This window comes from Coregonus lavaretus (assembly GCF_964263955.1).
Source record: "Coregonus lavaretus genome assembly, chromosome: 31".
NCBI classification, from domain to species: Eukaryota; Metazoa; Chordata; class Actinopteri; order Salmoniformes; family Salmonidae; genus Coregonus; species Coregonus lavaretus.
The window spans coordinates 18,832,269-18,848,726 of NC_140018.1; the positions used below are offsets into that span (position 1 = coordinate 18,832,269).

Genomic DNA, 16,458 nt, shown 5'->3' on the forward strand with positions numbered 1-16,458 from the left:
TATATTTTCCACTTGTATCCTGTTTCAGTAATAATGAGATCAGACCTTCTTCTTGAGTGTCAGATAATCTACCATTTACATAGGAGTGGTTAAAACATGCTAATAACGGTCCTCTTAGTATATCAAAAAAGGTTTGGTATACCTCAATTGGTATGCCATCCAACCCTGGAGTTTTCCCGGACTTAAAGTCTTTAATTGCATCCAGAAGTTCCTCCTCTGTAATTTCACCTTCACATGAGTCTTTCTGTGTGGCTGTTAATTTGACATTATCAATAGGAAAAAAATCTCTACAATTAGCTTCAGTTAGAGGAGATGGAGGCGACTGAAAAGAAAACATATGCTGAAAATACTTTGTTTCTTCCTTCAAAATATCATTAGGTGAATTATGGGTGACTCCGTCAATTGTAACCAGTTTCATTAAGTTCTTTTTGGTAGCATTCCTATGTTGAAGATTAAAAAAGAATTTTGTGCATTTTTCCCCATATTCCATCCAGTTTGCTTTATTTTTATAATATATTACACTTGATCTTTCTTGAATAAGTTTTTCCATTTCTTTTTGTTTTTCCTCTAATTTATTCTGAGCCTCTATGTTACAGTTTTTATTGCCATCTATCTGTTCTGTTAGACTTTCTATTTCCTTTCTTAGTATAAACTCTTTTGACCTAAATTGCTTTTGTTTTCGAGATGAGTACTGAATTGCATGGCCTCTAAAGGCACATTTAAAGGTGTCCCATACAATATGGGGATTCGCTGTACCTATGTTATGTTGGAAAAAGTCAGTTATAAATTCCTTTGTTCTAATTATAAATAAATTATCATCTAATAGGCTTTGATTAAATTTCCAATATCCTCGCCCACGTGGAAATTCAGTCAGAGTAATGTATATGCCTATTATATGATGGTCCGACCGCATTCTGTCCCCTATCAACACTTTTTTTACTTTTGGTGCCAACGAGAATGAGATAAGAAAGAAGTCAAGACGACTAGCTTGATTCAGTCTCCGCCATGTATATCTCACTAGATCAGCATATTTAAGCCTCCATATATCTACTAGTTCTAATGTATCCATGACATTCACAATTTCCTTAAGAGCATGTGGGTGATTGTTTGTGGTGTGATTTCCTTTTCGGTCCATTGAGCTATTTAAAACAGTATTATAATCCCCCACCATAATAATATTGTCTTGAGTTGCTTGCAGGCTTGATAATTTATTATATATATTGTCAAAGAATTGTGGATCATCATTATTTGGTCCGTAAAGGTTAATGAGCCATATCTGTTTATGGTCCAATACCATATTTAAAATAATCCATCTACCTTGCGTATCTTTTTGGACAATTTGCACATTCGGATCGAAATTACTATTCATTAATATCATCACCCCTTTTGAATTTCTTTGCCCATGGGAGAAGTATATTTCCCCCCCCCATTCTATTTTCCACGCTACTTCATCTCGAATTGTTGAATGAGTTTCCTGTATACAATAGATATTATATTCCTTCTCTTTGAGCCATGTAAATATTGTTCTTCTTTTGTTATTATCAGCTAAGCCATTACAATTATAACTGGCTATACTTATTTCACCATACACCATAATGAGATACAAGTTTCAAGTCTATTTATCATTATATATGTTTGTAAATTTACCAATAAAAAATAGCATAATGATTGAGTGTCCATATAGCTGTACCGTGATATTTGCATTGCTACGGAGTAACCCTTCAATTGTTCTCCACTAATTCCCCCGCTAAAGCCCCTCCCCATCCCAAGTTGAGCCGTCATCCCAGTGATCAGCATCCCCCCCACGTCCCTCCGTATCCCTAAGGCCCCGAGAGGCCAGGACCCATCCATCGAAAACAGCACACAGTGCCACCCACAAAACAGAAGCAGGTTAACCGCCAAAAGCATTTCCAATGCTTTCACCTCTATATATATATATATCTATATAACTATTTTTTAATTTTTTATTATGCATATCCTATTTTCCATCATTATCAATTAATATGCGTAATAATGTCGGCAGTTCACACATAGGATTCTAACATATAACCAGGATTGCCATTGTATTACATTTAATTCATTGACAAGCAATTATTATCCTAGCAAATAATTCCCGCGGTCCATCCCATACCCCCCCCCCCCCCAACATCCCCACCCCCCCCACAACAGATGCCAGACCAGCACACACGCACATACTCACATACTCCAACACACTCAACCCCCCTCCTCCACAATCCACCATAAAATCCGATACTCAACGGCTGTTATATCCCAGAGCCCAACTCGAGAAATAACTTGATCTACGAGTGCACATACAGTTAAAGCTGATTGAGAAAGCATGCAAATTGAGCAGAAATTGACAACAATGTGAGATTTGATTAATCTACTTAATCTATGTCAAGTCCTAGGTGATGGAGATCAGATCCACCCTCTTCACCTGAGACACAAACACTCTGATCCCCTGTTGTAACCATTTTCCCAAGCATCTCCATGCGGTCAGACCTTTGATTATTTTGTGCCACCTGGGCCACAATGATAAACCCCCTCTCTGATTGTCCGAGTGTGACCCCCTCCCCATGGGTTACTGCAGCCAGTGTTGCCAGCACTGCCACTACCTGGGTGGGCGTACCCCACCGGAATCCCCACCGGCTAGGTAAAAGGTCGTCAAGGTTCTCATTAGCAGCTTTGAGAATTTCCTTGTATATTATGCTCTCCCATCAGGGGGCTCTGGCTTTGTAGGACCAACCCTGCCAGGCAGGCTCAGAATCTTGAGGGGGCGGTGCTGCTCAAGTAGGTCTCTGACCGCATTTATTTCTCTATTTAGGCTGCATATTCACAGCAGGTCCATAAAATAGATGGGAACTTCTCTTTGGTGTATGGGTCGCTCAGGTGGGTGTCCAGGTTATAGGGTTAGGGATCTTTCCATCATGATAGGACAATGAATAATTAGATTAGATGTATACTATATTTAAAAATGTATATCCCTCATCTACACAAAATTGAAAGCTCTCTCTCTCACTACCCCTGTTCATAGACCCCCGGTCGGCTCTGGGATATGCAACCATTTCCCCTCTCACTCACTTAACGCCGTACCTTTTCAAACACAAAAATGCACACCACATGGTTGACTGCGGAAGAAATGGGCCGAGCGTGCAAACGCACCCGCATCCCATCTGCTGCAAGGGGGAAAGGACGCCAGAGAGAACACAGGACCAACCACAACAACCATCCGCCAAAACAACAACCTCCCGCCAAAAAATCCATGTTCTAATTATTTGTATATAAAGATGTATTATTCTGCTTGTTATATCGTTTTATCCATTTATAAAATACTATACTTACTATAAATATTATTTAATATTACAATCCCTATCATTGCTAGTATCAGGTGCTCCAATATTTGACTCCTCCATTACAACTTTTAGAATAGCCATGGAGTAGTCTTTGTGTCTCTGAACATTTGGTTGTCAATATATAATTTATCCACCACTAGTGCAACACGTTTCCCTTTTAATCTGTTTTCCTTGAAGATTGGATACAGAACTTTGCGCCTTTCTACAATCTCCTTCGGGAACTGATCATTCATGCCTATTTTCGTGCCAGCAAGTCTTTTTCCCAGGCTTTTCACCATAGCTTTGTCCTTAAAAAAAGCAAATTTGGCAACGATTGGGCGCTCATATTTCTGTCCTCTTTTTCCGAAACGATGTACACGTTCGAGTTGGATTTTATCGACAGCCTCGAGTGGGATTTGTAGCGCTGTATGCAGGAAGTCCTTCATAATATTCTCTGTTATTTCTCCCTCCTTTTCCTGAATACCCGTAAGTACTAGATTTTCCCTCATCGATCTAGTTTGGATGTCTAGTAAGGCTTCTCTCAGAAGATTGTTCTCCTTTTTTAATTCCCTAACGTCCGTTTCCATTTTAGAGACTGTCACTTTTATTTCTTTGGTTTCTTTCTCCATTACCAAAGCTTTTTCGTCACTCATTTGAAGACTCGCTTTCAACTCTTTTACGTCTTTACTGACCAGTTCTAATATGCCCAATTTGTCATTTATCGACTTCAACAGGTCGCTTTCCACACTTACCATACCTAGTGGTGAAAAGCATATATCATCTGTATCTGTCGATGAGTCGCGTTTTCTTTTGGGGATCGGCTCTCCACGCTTGTCTTCAGTCATGTTTGGGTGTTGCATGTTGTAGTAATATTTGTCGATATATTTCTCTTGCCTTATGATCTTATTTCTGTTATTATCCAGATTGAATTATATTAACTGCGAATATATGATATGCTAATATTTAGTCTAACTTACTGATTTTGAATATTATGTTTTTATCTTGAGGTGTTTTGTACCGATTTCTATTCAATACGCCATCTTGTTTACGCGCCTCTACACCTGCATTACTAGCTGTTTGGGGTTTTAGGCTGGGTTTCTGTACAGCACTTCGAGATATTAGCTGATGTACGAAGGGCTATATAAAATAAAATTGATTGAAATTGATTGATTAATGTATGAAGTGTTAACAGTTAACAGTGCAATCACACCATTACTTTTTTATTTCAGTCACCAAGAGGACAGGTGGGCTGAAGATCACTTTGACAGAGATAAAAGACAAGCAGAATGGGACTTCAGCAAAGACAGTTTCTTCTGTGATGTTCCAGGTACAAACTCAACGTAACACTTCTCCTGTTTCAAGTGTTTATCTACTAAGTGTTTGACTGTGATTAAATGCTAACCAGAAGCTCTTAATGTATGTGCAGGTGACAGATACTCCAGATTAGTATTCACATCTGCAGAGGGGAAGAACCTTTGGAATATACAAGCAATTAAATCCATGTGCAATTTGGACAATACACGGGTTAGTGGAACAGCATTGTTGATGATGTGCCTCAGCATTTACTCATGTCAAATTTTGCCATGTTAATTATTTTTAAAAGGCCCCCATCATATTAGAAATTGTATGTCTGGAGTCTATGCTGCCTCAGGCTGGAACTACCCCAACTTCCTGATATATTGGCCTTGTCTCCTGTTATGGTCTCCTTGGGTCAATAGTTCTGCTCTGTTCTAGCTGTACTCTGTTCTTCTATCCTGTTGGATTGTGTTGTCCCAAATGCGCTCCCACCCTCAGTATTGGAGCCTGTGCCAGCGCACCACTGACATCTCCTGCTGTCCCAGCTGGACCCTGGGAAACTACGTGGCTATCCTCACAAACAAGTTCTCCTGCCAGAAGATCACAGAGCACCACATGTCACACACCTTCAAGATCCTGCGCTCCTGCGCCAAGTACTACCACAACGGAACGCTGGGCCCAGACTGCTGGGACATGACCACACGTAGGAAGGACCAGTCCAAGTGCACCAACATCTCACGCAGGTGCACCAAGTACAACACCGTTTACCAGATCTTCCACTTCCTGGTGGACAAAGAATTAATGAGCCCAAAGATCCCCGTCCTGAAACACGGCATGCTGTTCTCCTCCACAGAGAAAGGGAAGACCATGATGAACATTTACATTGACAACTTTGAGAACTGGAACTGCTCGGACGGCGTCACCACCATCACAGGGATTGAGTTCGGTATCAAACACAACCTGTTCCAGGACTACCTACTGACGGATACCGTGTATCCGGCCATAGCCATAGTGATTGTGCTGGTTGTCATGTGTGTGTACACACGCTCTGTGTTCATCACCCTGATGACCATCATCGCCATCATCAGCTCCCTGATCGTGTCCTACTTCCTGTACCGTATGGTGTTCGACTTTGAATTCTTCCCCTCACAGCCCTCATCATCCTGGTGGGCATCTGGGCAGACGATGCCTTCTTCCTCTGAGACGTGTGGAACTACACCAAGTTCGACAAGCCCAACGCTGAGCTGTCGGAAACGGTGAGCATCACTCTGCAACACGCGGCCCTCTCCATGTTCGTCACCAGCTTTACCACGGCCGCCGCCTTCTATGCCAACTACGTTAGCAACATCACCGCAATCCGCTGTTTTGGCGTCTACGCCGGCACGGCCATCTTGGTAAACTACATACTGATGGTAACCTGGCTGCCAGCCGTGGTGGTGCTCCATGAGCGTTACCTGCCCAACATCTTCACCTGCTCTAAACCTCCCCCACAGCAGAGTGGGTTCTGCACCCACACCCTCTGGGCCAACCTGTGCCAGAAGCTCAGCAAGTGCCTGTTCACCGTTTTAGAGGCCTCTCGGGTCTTCTTTGAGAAGGTGCTGCCCTGCATCGTGATCAAGTTGCGCTACCTCTGGCTCTTCTGGTTCCTGGCCTTCACCGTGGGAGGGGCGTAGGTGGTGTGTGTCAACCCCAAGATGAAGCTGCCCTCCCTGGAGCACTCAGAGATCAAGGTGTTCCGCTCCTCTCACTTCTTTTGAGTGTTATGACGCTGAGTACAAGAAACTGTTCATGTTTGAGAGGGTCCACCATGGGGAGGACCTGCACATGCCCATCACCATCATCTGGGGGGTCACCCGTGGACAACGGAGACCCCCTCAACCCTAAGAACAAAGGCAAGCTTATGCTGGACAACACCTTCAACATCGCCAGCCCAGCTTCCCAGCTGTGGATCCTCAACTTCTGCCAGAGGCTAAGGAACCAGAGCTTTGTGTTCCAGTCGGAGGAGCAGGACTTCACCAGCTGCTTCATTGAGACCTTTAAGCAGTGGATGGAGAACTGGGACTGTGAAGAGTCCTCGGTCTACCCTTGCTGCAGCCAGTCAACACTCCCCTACAAGCAGGACATCTTTGAGTTGTGCATCAAGAGGGCCATCATGGAGCTGGACCGCAGCACCAGCTTCCACCTGGAGAGTAAAATCCCTGGGCTCGCTTCGACATCAACGACACCATCCGGGCCATTGTCCTGGAGTTCCAGAGCACCTACCTGTTCAAACTGGCCTACAAGAAGATGCACCAGTTCTACCATGAGGTGGACACCTGGATCAAGGAGGAGCTGAATAACGCCCCGGCCGGGTGAATTACGGCTGGTTCGTCAGCAACCTGGAGTTCTACGACCTGCAGGGCAGCCTATCAGACGGCACTCTCATCGCCATGGCGTTGTCCGTGGTGGTGGCCTTTGTGGTCATGCTCCTCACCACCTGGAACATCATCATCAGCCTCTACGCCATCCTCTTCATCGCTGGCACCATCTTCGTCACGGTGGGCTCACTGGTTCTGCTGGGCTGGGAGCTCAACGTGCTGGAGTCAGTCACCATCTCAGTGGCGGTGGGTCTGTCGGTGGACTTCGCAGTGCACTATGGAGTCGCTTATCGCCTCGCCCCTTACCCTGACTGTGAGGGGAAAGTCATCTTCTCCCTCGGCCGGATGGGTTCTGCTATTGCCATGGCAGCACTCACCATGTTTGTCGCTGGGGCGATGATGATGCCGTCCACGGTGCTGGCCTACACCCAGCTGGGCACCTTCATGATGCTCATCATGTGCATCAGTTGGGCCTTCGCCACCTTCTTCTTCCAGTGCATGTGCCGTTGCCTGGGCCCCCAGGGCACCTGCGGACAGATCCCCCTGCCCAAGAGGTTTCAGTGCCAGGCTGTCAAAGAGGGCACCACCAACATCCCCTCGCCCCAGGGCAAGCATGGCACCAAGTACCAACTGGACAGTCGAGGAGGGGAGGTGGAGCATGAGCATTACGAGCTGGAATCATTAACTTCAAACCCTAGGAATGAGGAGAAACCTGCAGAGGAACAGGAGGCGTGCACCCAGCTCTATAATGGAATAGCCCCCCACTCTGCCCTCTGCACACACATCCCCTTTAAGAGCAAGGCAGAGCCCGGCAGAGGGCCCTGCTCTGAAAATGGACTGGGCACACTGGCCACCAACCTCACATCCAAATGCCAGTACTCTCATAACAAAACCTGCACATGTGGGGACCCCCCTCCTCCTCAGCAGTCTATGGGTATGCAGTGGACTCCCCACCCATGCACTCAAACAACCCAGGACTCTCCATGCCCCACTCCTCAGTTCCCCCTCACAGGCAGCCATGCCAACAAAGGCCAGAACCTCCTGTCCGCTCTGGATGCAGTCTACAAACCCATAGATTGCCGTATGCACGATGTACACTGTCCCCCAGCTCACTTCCACCACTGCACCCCGGGCAGGGTGTCCAGACAGGGCCCTCACAGCTGCCACCTCAGAAACTACTGTGTTCACACTGTCCCCATCCTGGGCGGCTTCCCCAGGGACCAGAGCTCTGCCCCAGACCCAGCTGGGATGGAGGAGTCACACCGGACTGGAGCGTCATCTGGCCCTAGTGGCTGTCCTAACACCCCAGCCCAGACTTGGACTCAAGGTCCTCCTGCCTCCCCTCTGGGTTGCACGCTAGCCCACACACACAGGCTGCTGCAGAGCCAATCATGGAACACAGAGGGCGGGAGAGAGAACGGTAAACGCTCCAAGCGATCAGAGCGTGGATAATTATGTGTCCACCACAACGCAAAAGGGCACTTGTCATAAGATGCCCAGCAATCAGGAGAAGCTTGAAACTAGTACTACTCCCATCACACGGGAAGAAAGTGTTGAAAAGTGCAAACAGAACCCCAAAAAGGAGAGGGCTTCCTCAGCCTCTCCTAAGAAACTCTACTGTTTTAACAGAACTTTGAAAGTAAAGTGCAATTCTGTCGAGTTTAATGTGCCAAAAGCTGAAGCCAGTGTGCCTGCTCTTGCAATAAATTCAAAACCCTCATCTGAAAGTTTATGTTGACAGCAAAGAGACTTATAAGAGAATTCTGAGAGACTATATCTAAAGAGTAAACTTTTGTAATATCAAGCTACAATGTCCCTGTGCAGTTAAAGTGCTTGGTGTATTTCATAGACAAAGTGCCTTGTGTCTTTCATCTAAAAGTATGGTCCTATCTGTTCTGTGATTACTGTATCTACTGTGCAGATAATATTGGTTTGATCAGTCAGATGTACTGTTTTTGAGTACACAGTAAATATGTGGTGTGTTTATGGAGCTCTAACATGTCTAAGGAAAGGTGAACCATTTACTTTATTCTCTAAGAAACACAGGCCTTCTTAGTAGACATCTGTTTCACGTTGCCACATGCCCCTCGGTCCAATATGAAAGATGTACTGAATGATTATAAAGTTATTTTAACACGATTGTCTGTTTTTTTCCACTGCTCCTACAGTATGAAATGAAAGTATCTCAAGGTTTTGTTCAAAGGGCATGGTTTGGAATAACAAATGGTACACCTGTTTCATTGTCTGTCTCCTGCTGGCGCCTTGAGAAGATTTGCTCTGTCTGGCCTGAGGCCACAGTGCTGTGCTGGGCTCTCATACATCACACGGACGTTTGATTTCTAATCTCCACTCCCCAAGAGCCTGAATCGCATTCCAAGCTGGTCATACACTGTAGGTTTATGAGACCTGCTGACGTCCTACAGCAGGGATCCTCAACTAGATTCAGCCGTGGGGCGATTTCTTTCTTGAGCGGATGGTAAGGGGGCCGGAACATAATTACAAATAATTTGTAGACTGCAAATTGACCGCAAGAAGCCCAGATATATTAGACTAAAACACAATCTCATACCTTGCTTACATTTGGATATAATCACGTCTCTATTATGCGTGGGAATACTTGGGAACAGATTTCCAAAAATAAGATCACTTGGAGCTGATTTTCTGGTGTGGGGGAGGGAATAAAACTATCCGCGTGCCAAATTCCCAGTTGCAGAACCCTGTTATAGACCATCCACACCCCTCATCCACACATGTAACTGTGAGAGTCATTTTCTAACAGTGACCACGGATGTATGTGAAAAGGGCATGAATTTTAAAGATAAACTCTAAAACCTAATAACAGTATAACACATATGGGTCCTATCATTTGATTTTGTAACATATCAATTACATGCTATTTTATTACCTTTCTCAGAATCTTTGGCAGTCCTTTGTTAACTCCATCCAATGAAAAGTATCCTATTCATTTACAAATTCCATTCATTTATGAATACACAAGTCCTGTGTTTTATTTGCTGTTCTGGCTCCCGCCATCCATCCCCCCTTCTAACAGGTTTCCCTGGTGGTCCAAGATCCCAGCCAAACCTTCTGCTACAGAGCAAGCATATACACCAGACCGGGCTCTGCAGGCAGTATGACTCACTACAGCACAGCATACAGATTTATAATTACACTTTCAGTCTTGAATTAGTGTCAGATGCGCAGCTCTGAACTTGTATCGTAGGCTACCAGACGCCTGTAATTATCTGAGAGAGACACCAAGCTGGCACTGTAGCTCATCTCCCCTTAGTCCAGTGCTTCTCAATTATTTTCTGTTACGCCCCCCCTAGGAAGAAGTAAACATTTCGCGCCCCCCAACTCTCCGCCGCAAATGTAAATAGTATAATTTGTCTATAAAATTGTTATAAGTACACCTCTGCATAACATTGTATCCTTATTAACATTAAAGAAAAAAATAAAAAATAAAAATATAGATCAACTTACAACAAATAATAACTTTATTAACATTGTTTTTTAGTCTGTAACAGAAAATACTAAAAGTGCATAAATTTGCCTGAAATTAAAAAAAAAAAATCAAACCTTATTTAAACTGTAAACATTTTTTGACCATTTGATACTGAAAAATAAAATTTAATATAATCAATAAATAATAATACATTCAACTTGATCAGCAACATTAACTCAGGAGCACAATATATGAAACACTTTGACCTATAAAACAAAAATGAATAAAACAATTTGTGCTGATTTATTATTATTTTTTAAATCAAAATGAGGAAGTCAGGATTAATGGCTACAATGAGCACGTTTTGCAGTGCACAGTTTTTCGAAGCGGGGTTTGAAGCATGATACTGCAATTCTCAGCTCCTGCTCAATGTTTAGCTGGGACCTGTACTTGGTCTTCAGTGCAGCAACAGCAGAGAAGCCAGTCTCACAAAGATAAGATGTTGCAAAAGGAAGAAGAATGCCCATGGCCCTCTGCCCTTGATGCCAGTGCTTCTCTGTGTATAACACAGTGTGTCCACTCAGCATTAAGTGAGGCCTTCTTGATGAGTGCCCGAATTCCTTTTCTCATGCCATGGTCTTTGCACCATCACTGCAAACATCAATGCAGTTCTCCCACTTTAGCCCATTCTCAGTCAGGAAGCAGTCCAGCATTTTGAATAGCTCTTCAGCTGTGGCTCTGTCTCTGACATATTTACGAAAAAGTAGATCCTCACACAGGGAGTTTGTCATGTCAAAACGTACATAAGCGATAAACAAACAGTCTTTGTTGCTGTCAGTTGCTTCATCGAACTGTAAGGCAAAACGTTTGTCTTTGAGTTTATCTACCAGCTGTTCTTTAAGATCGTTAGCAATGTCATTTATACATCTGGCGACAGTGTCATTGGACAGAGGGATATGATGCTAACAGTGCTCGCTGGTTTACTGAAGTAGCATTCACAAAGCGGGACGATTGTTTGCAATTTTCGGCACGTTTTCGCTGAAAACTCAAGCGGCTTATCAGCGTGATTGGGGTGTAATGTCTTTAAGTGACGCCTTAATTTATTTGGCTTCATGCTTTCCGCTGCCAACATTTTTAGACACAGTAAACATACCGGTCTCCCATCCTCGTCTCCCACCGTAGTCACAGTGAAGCCAAGCGCTACATACGCTTCATCATATTTCCTCGTCTTAGCTTTCGGGAGACTTACGTTTGTCTCAGTATCTCCGTCTCTCTCCGCCTTTCTTTTCATCCCTGTTGAATATTTTTCCATGGTGTCTCCTAAGGGTTTGTTATCTGCACTTCATATCTCCTGCTCTGTTCTGTGTGCTCTTGTTCGGTGCAAAAAAAACCTACTCCCTGCGGCAAAAAAAAGCATGTTCCCCGGGGTCACACGCGCCCGCCCAGCATCGCTCCGAGCCCCCCCAGGGGGCCGCGCCCCACTATTTGAGAAGGACTGCCTTAGTCTCTGACACCATCACCCTCTCAAAAACAAAGATCAGCAGCTACTCTTAACTTTGATCAGGGGTACAATAAAACTATGATATATTGTGAGCGAGGAGAAATTCCTTCAACGACTGCTAATTCCTCTCTACTTCCTCCCTTCACTCCCTCTCTCTTGCACACTTTCGCAAGGGTCAGACAGGAACTAGGCACGGGCGTTTATTAGCTCTAGTTCCAGCTAATACATATCCCTATCCCTGTTCAGCCTTGCCAATCACTGAGGGGTGCAGATGGGATTTTAGGTCACTCATAGGGGTGACTGTTCAAACCTCTCACCTCGCACTAGCTGGAAGCTTTTCAAAATGACATGTCTCCTGTGTAAGCTTGCCCTTGTTTACCTAGCCCCAATGTTTCCGCAGCCCTGACCCCTGACCTGAGGAATGGCACAGATACATCAGTACGTGCCAATGACTGGGGAAGAAAGGCTGGCCACTTCTTCCCTTAGTGTGAACGTTCACTGCAAGGAGACGACTACAAGAAATATACACTATATACACAAAAGTGTATAGTGGATACCCCTTCAAATTAGTGGATTTGGCTATTTCAGCCACACCTGTTGCTGAGAGGTGTATAAAATCGAACACACAGCCATGCAATAGACAAACATTGGCAGTAAAATGGCCTTACTAAAGAGCTCAGTGACTTTCAATGTGGCACCGTCATAGGATGCCACCTTTCCAACAAGTCAGTTCGTAAAATTTCTGCCCCGCAAGAGCTGCCCCGGTCAACTGTATGTATCACTCCCTCCAGGAAATACACGACGCCGCTGTTCTGGTTACTGATGGATTTATTCTTCTACTAAATTCTCCACCGTCATCAATCCACCGTCGAACTGTTTAAATACATTTCAACACATGCACAAAAACACAAGTTGGCGTTCACGTTACAGAAACCTTGCACGTAAATATGCGCGACAAATAATTTACATAATGAACATACCTCGCTGGCTGCACACAACTGAGAGGGAAATGGGTCCACTTAGGAACAAGAATACTTGTAAATAAACACGTCGTTAATTTAACTTATCTTTCAGAGTACTAAACTTTACCGCGATGTCTGGAACTTGTCACCACTAAAAGCGTCCCAACACAACATAGAATGTACAGATAGTTCCTATCACATAAATACAAGCAAAATCAATATTCAAAATACAAGTTGTACAAATAATAATGATATTATGTAAAACCTATTAATAATGACATGAATAACATTAATAATGACATGAATAACATTTATGGCAGTTAAACTCCCACCAAATCACATCCTTTGGGATTTCACCTCACAAAATAACCATAACATTCATTCTGCTTCAAGCAGTAAAACTGTCTTGTATACAGGCCTGTCAAGATAGACTGGCTTTGTAGTGCGTTTTCCCTGGTTATCTAAGGTTGAGTCACTAATTAACAGTTTTACCTTTCTGACTCTTCCATCAGTGCTAGGGTACACCTGTGCTACTCTTGCTAATCTCCATTGATTTCAGTGCTGAATACTTCAGTTTGAACCAATTTGATGATGAAAAGCTCTGCTTCCTGTCTTTCCTCAACACTTGTGGCTCCATTTGTTTTAAGTTTGAGACCCTTGATTTGCTTAGCATGGCGCTTAAGACGAGCAATAGCTTTGACGGCTCTTTTCCAGTCAGAAAACCTTGTCAGGCGGTCTAACAATGTCCTGTCCTCTTTTGCTTTTGTGTTGAGCACCTGGGCCTTTCGAAGTTCTGGATCATTGTCAATGACCTCACTTACTTTGACGTCTTCTATGGGCAGCTCTCTTTTCCACAGAAAATCTGGCCCATTAAACCAAGTTGAAGCTACAAGCTGATCTGCCTTTAGGCCTCTTGAAGCATGATCCGCAGGATTATCTTCAGAACGTACAAATCGCCATTGCTTTGAATCTGTAGTGGACTGGATTCTTTGGATTCTGTTAGCCACAAAGACGTGGAATCGTCTTGCATCATTGTTTATATATCCAAGGACAACCTTTGAGTCTGTCCAAAAATGTTCTTGAAGACCATCTATTTCGAGCTCCTTTCTGAGCACAACACTTGTCCTTGCTGCTACCACTGCTGCAGATAACTCAAGGCGTGGTATTGTGGTCACTTTGGTGGGGGCAACACGTGCTTTCCCCATGACTAACGAACAATGGACATCCCCATTGGTGTTGATTGTTCTGAGATAAGTACACTCCCCATAGCCTGTGACGCTGGCATCTGAGAAGTGGTGAAGCTCGTACTGTTTGACATCTATGAAGTTTGCTGGAATATAGCACCTTCTGATCCTTACATTAGACACGTTTTGTAGATCTTGTAGCCAAGATTCCCACTGTGTCTTGAGCTCCTCTGAGAGTGGTTCATCCCAACCGGCCTTGTCTCGACACAGTTGTTGCAATATCTGCTTTCCTAGGAGAATGAATGGGGCTACGAACCCCAATGGGTCGTAGATGGAAGCTACTGTTGATAGCACTCCTCTTCTGGTCAACGGGTGTTCCTTGACTGTAACTCTGAGCTGAAAGTCATCAGAGGACACGCACCATTGCACTCCGAGAGCTCTTTCCATGAGTGGCTCTCCCAAAGCCATATCAAGGTTTTTGACACTTTCAGCGCACTCTTCCTTTGGTATTGATTTCAATACATGCTTGCTGTTGGAGACGAACTTATGTAGTCTTAGCTTGCCTGTGCTGCATAGACCTCTTGCTTCCTTGACGAGTTGAATTGCCTCAGCATCAGACGTTACACTCACCAGTCCATCGTCAACATAAAAATTCCTTTGGATGAATTTAACAGCGTTTTGGTTAAATTGATCCTGATCTTTAGCGGCTAGATGTTTGAGACCAAAATTGGCACAGCCGGGTGAGGAGGCTGCCCCAAACAGATGGACTTTCATCCGGAAAGTTGATGGCGGAGACATCAGGTCACCATTCTCCCACCATAAGAACCTCAGGTAGTCTTGGTCTTCCGGTCTTACATGGAACTGATGGAACATTCGCTCCACATCACACATAATAGCAATTGGGCCCTTGCGAAACCTGCAGAGAACTCCCACCAATGTATTTGTGAGCTCTGGCCCAGTAAGAAGGTGGTCATTCAATGACGTGTCTTGGAATCTTGCTGAGCAATCGAAGACAACGCGTATCTTCCCAGGCTTTTGAGGGTGGTATACCCCGTGGTGGGGAATATACCAGGCTGGATGATTGTTGAGTTCCTTTTCGGGAACCTTCTCAGCATCACCACGAGCAATGATATCTTTCATGAAGTTCATGTAGTCTGAGCAGTATTTCTGGTCTCTCTTGAGCCTTCGTTCCAAGCCTCTTAGACGCTGAACAGAACATGACTTATTATTGGACTTGACTGCCCTTGACCAGCACAAAAACATCCTGTGGCGTACTGCATTAGCATCAAATAGCCCCCGCGATATGCAACTTTTCAGGGAAGTTAGGAACCAATATACACAAGCAGTTAGGAAAGCAAAGGCTAACTTTTTCAAACAGAAATTTGCATCCTGTAGCACTAACTCCAAAAAGTTTTGGGACACTGTAAAGTCCATGGAAAATAAGAGCACTTCCTCCCAGCTGCCCACTGCACTGAGGCTAGGAAACACTATCACCACCGATAAATCTACAATAATCGAGAATTTCAACAAGCATTTTGCTACGGCTGGCCATGCTTTCCACCTGGCTACCACTACCCCGGCCACCAGCTCTGCACCCTCCGCTGCAACTTGCCCATGCCCCCCCCGCTTCTCCTTCACACAAATCCAGACAGCTGATGTTCTAAAAGCGCTGCAAAATCTGGACCCCTACAAATCATCTGGGCTAGACAATCTGGACCCTTTCTTTCTAAAACTAGCCGCCGAAATTGTCGCAACCCCTATTACAAGCCTGTTCAACCTCTCTTTCGTAACGTCTGAGATCCCCAGAGATTGGAAAGCTGCCGCGGTCATCCCCCTCTTCAAAGGGGGTGACACTCTTGATCCAAACTGTTACAGACCCATATCCATCCTGCCCTGCCTTTCAAAAGTTTTTGAAAGCCAAGTCAACAAAAACATCACCGACCATTTCGAATCCCACCGTACCTTCTCCGCTATGCAATCCGGTTTCCGAGCTGGTCATGGGTGCACTTCAGCCACGCTCAAGGTCCTAAACGATATTATAACCGCGATCGATAATAGACAGTACTGTGCAGCCATTTTCATTGACCTGGCCAAGGCTTTCGACTCTGTCAACCACCGCATTCTTATTGGCAGACTAAATAGCCTTGGTTTCTCAAATGACTGCCTCGCCTAGTTCACCAACTACTTCTCAGATAGAGTTCAATGTGTCAAATCGGAGGGCCTGTTGTCTGGACCTATGGCAGTCTCTATGGGGGTGCCACAGGGTTCAATTCTTGGGCCGACTCTTTTCTCTGTGTATATCAATGACGTCGCTCTTGCTGCTGGTGACTCTCAGATCCACCTCTACGCAGACGACATCATTTTGTATACATCTGGCCCTT

The 16,458-nt window shown here is 44.6% G+C and overlaps 1 pseudogene across 1 annotated transcript; it reads left to right on the plus strand.

Annotated features, from left to right (window-relative positions):
• Window positions 1–4,505: 4,505 nt before the first annotated feature.
• Window positions 4,506–8,775, plus strand: LOC311106789 (protein dispatched homolog 1-like; annotated as a pseudogene). The gene is made up of 3 exons: window positions 4,506–4,659; window positions 4,759–4,860; window positions 5,113–8,775. The product of its transcript is annotated as a protein dispatched homolog 1-like (transcript).
• The last annotated feature ends 7,683 nt before the right edge of the window (window positions 8,776–16,458 follow it).